Source organism: Benincasa hispida, chromosome 11, assembly GCF_009727055.1.
Source record: "Benincasa hispida cultivar B227 chromosome 11, ASM972705v1, whole genome shotgun sequence".
In the NCBI taxonomy this organism is placed as follows: Eukaryota; Viridiplantae; Streptophyta; class Magnoliopsida; order Cucurbitales; family Cucurbitaceae; genus Benincasa; species Benincasa hispida.
In genome coordinates this window covers 40,469,845-40,473,236 of record NC_052359.1, presented here as the reverse complement: position 1 = coordinate 40,473,236, position 3,392 = coordinate 40,469,845, and the positions used below count along the sequence as shown (strand labels likewise).

General features: G+C 37.4%; 1 long non-coding RNA gene across 1 annotated transcript; it reads left to right on the top strand.

Moving 5' to 3' along the window:
- The first annotated feature begins 318 nt into the window (after positions 1-318).
- On the top strand, positions 319-1,875 carry LOC120091900. The gene is made up of 4 exons (XR_005485861.1): positions 319-858; positions 952-1,022; positions 1,106-1,181; positions 1,799-1,875. It is a non-coding gene; the product is annotated as an uncharacterized LOC120091900 (long non-coding RNA).
- Positions 1,876-3,392: the final 1,517 nt, after the last annotated feature.

Sequence of the window (3,392 nt, the reverse complement as noted above, 5' to 3'; positions counted from 1 at the left end):
ATGTAACACCCCAAATATTTTTTATTTTTTGTGTAATTTCAATATTTTCTTTTATTATTGAGGGCATTTTTGGAATTTTGGAAGTCAAGTGTAGTTGCGGAATTTCATTTTTGGCGTTGAATTTATTCAATTTGGAAATTAATGATAGGAATTAATTTCATTTTGGGAAGGAAACGAATTTAATAGTATAAAGTGGAATAAGGAAAGGAATAAAATAAAGTTTATTTTATTTCCTTTCTTAGTTTTTTTGTTTTATTATTATTTTCATTTAAAAAAAAAAAAACTTAAATATTATTCTTCAACCTCACCGCACGCACCCCCTCCTTCTTGAGAAAACCTAGCCGTCGACGACAACTCAATTTTTTTGTCGAACCCGACGCTGACGAGCAGTCGGCGATTCGAAGCCCCTCAGTGCGCCGGCTGGTCAGAGCAGACGCCTCGTCCGCTGCATTCCACCGAGAGCCTAGATCCGAAGGCGTCCGCTACGATCCGTCATGAGTCTCTCGCCCAAGCTTTGCCGGTTGTTCAGTCGTCGCTCGCGGTCAATCTCGCCGCGCAACCCTCCCTATAACCTCCGCTGACCGCCGCCTCCCTTCACTGCCCAGATCTGAATGCCGCTGCACTGCCCCTTCACTTATCTGAACCACGAAGCAGTCGCCGCCATTTGATTCACGCTTAGCCGCGCCTCTGATTGTCGAATCTTGACGGTATCGCTCGCCAACCCGCATTGCTCTTCGTGGGTTGCAGGTCGATGCCCAGAATCTCGAGTTCGACAGTCACGCAAGGGTGCTTCAGATCAGTCTTTTCTTGTCGTTTGTATTGCCAACAATAAGATTCGTCGGAACTTGTGGATTTGGAGTAAGATTGTGCTATTTTTTAATTGGATTTATTGGCTAATGGTGTTCTGCTTCAACCTATTGACACATATTTGTTTGGGTTTTAAAAATCAAGTTTTGGAGAAGCTTTGAAGTTAAAAGGGTGCTGTTAAGAGGATTTTGGTTGTGGTTTTGACAAGCTTTTGGGTAAGATTATTGGGAATTATTTGGTTAATTTGGTTGCTGGAACTAAGCTCTTTTTATTAATTGTAAATTTGGATTATGTTTAGGCCTAATTCAAGATCCATCTAAGCTAGGAGGAAGATTAATTTGCTTGTCGTTTAGACATAATTTTTTAACTTCGAGGTAAGTAATCTTACCACTGGAACTGCCTACGGGCCAGGCTTTAGTTGTATGCTAGCATGATAAGTGTGTGTTATGATAAATGTTAGCATGTTGATTGACAGTTTGACCTGAATCAAAGTATGTTATGGCACAAATTCTGATTTGTTGATATACACACCTAAGTGCTTGATCCTTAGTATGTGATAGTATATGTTTTCATATGTCGATGTCTGATCTACTGATTTTGAGGCATACTTGCATGTTGTGGATTTATGATATAAGTTATACATGGATGATGTATAATATGTTATTAAGAATTATGTGTATGTGATGAAGCCATGGTATCAAGGATTTTTATGTATGTTTTAGAACTGTACAATATTGAATCATAGCACGTTAAGACTGTGTGAATATCCTCATTGATTAGTTAGATGCTCACCAGTTTGTGTTTCCTTCGGGATTCACCAGTTTTGTGAGCATACTTAACTACAATAGGATAGGACTCAGTCTCTCAGCTGTTACATGTATTTATGTGCCATATGCGGGTATCTTGAGGATATAGATGCCCAGCCTGACCCCAGTGGTGGGGCTACTTACTGAGTATTTCATACTCATTCTTTCTTATGTTGATGTTTTAGGTAAGGGTAGAGATGCACCGACTATGGCGCAGCGGAATTCATGATTGTGTCATTGGGACTAGTTTTTACGCTTTCGCATCATGAGATTTAGAGTTCTTTTCATGTTTCTCTTAATGTTTAATTTTGATGTTTGAAACTTATTATTAAGAATCGTTTTTCATATATATATTTATTAACCTTTATGATTTATGGGTACCCTATTATTGTTGCATTTAATAAATATCTTTTGAACTTCTCTTGTTTTAATTAGCATTTATTTCAAATAACTGAGCGTCGTTGTAAATTCTTTGCATGCATTTATTTTAGTAACGACCTTACCTCAGTCCTAGGGGGCCGGGTCGTTACACAACATGTATGGTCTTAAACGGTGGGTGGCCCATACTAATGCACAACACGTCTTTTCAAGCAAGGTATATCTCGTCTCACACCTGGTGAACTTCTTGCTTAAATAATATATGGCATGCTCTCTTCTACCTGGATCATCATGTTGTCCTAATGCACATCCCATTGAATTCTCTGTCACAATAAGATACAAGATAAGTGGATGGCCTGGGGTTGAGGGAACTAACACGGAAGGACTGTAAATATTGCTTGATCTTTTCAAATGCCTTTTGATAGTCTTGATTTCAAACCCCAACATCATTTTTATGAAGTGGCTCGAAGATGAGCTCACATGTTGTTTTTAAATATGATATAAATCTCGCGATGTAGTTTAGCCTCCCCAAGAATCCCCTAACTTCTTTTTGGGTGCACGATGGCGGCATTTCTAGGATAACATTTACTTTATCAGGGTTAACATTAATCCCCTCCTGGCTTACAACAAAGACCAACAACTTTCCTAATGTTACTCCAAATGTACATTTATTTAGATTCAGCTTAAGTTTGAACTTTCTCAATCGATCGAACATTTTTTTTAGAATAGTTGTGTGATCCCCCCTTGTTTAGATTTAGCGATCATATCATCCACATATACTTTAATTTCCTTATGCATTAAGTCATGGAATAAGGTAACAATGGCATGTTGGTAGGTTGCCCCAACATTTTTTAACTCAAAAGGTATAACATTATAGCATAAAGTTCCCCACAATGCTATAAATGTAGTTTTTTTTTTCTCGATCTTCTTCTGCCATTATGATTTGGTTATAGCCTGAGAACTCGTCCATAGAAAAAAAGGTGGAAAAACCAACAGTATTGTCTACCAACACATCATATGAGGTAGTGAAAAATTATCTTTTGAACTTGCTCGATTCAAATCTCTATAATCAACACACATCCTTACTTGCCTATTCTTTTTAGGAACAGAAACAACATTCACCACCCATTCGAGATTCTTAGCTACTGCTAGAAATCCTATATCAATTTGTTTTTTTTACTTATTATTTTATTTTAACCAGCATGTCATGCTTCATTTTGCGCAACTTCTACTTCACCGATTTACACTTAGGCTTAAGTGGCAAATGATGCATTTGTTGGAGTTTTTGCCCTAAAGTCTCGTGTCCTGTAGTTTGTAAATAACTTTGTAAGAACACTTGTGATGTATAATATATATGATATTTACTTCACTTCTTGACTTTGCACATTTAGATTTTTTTTT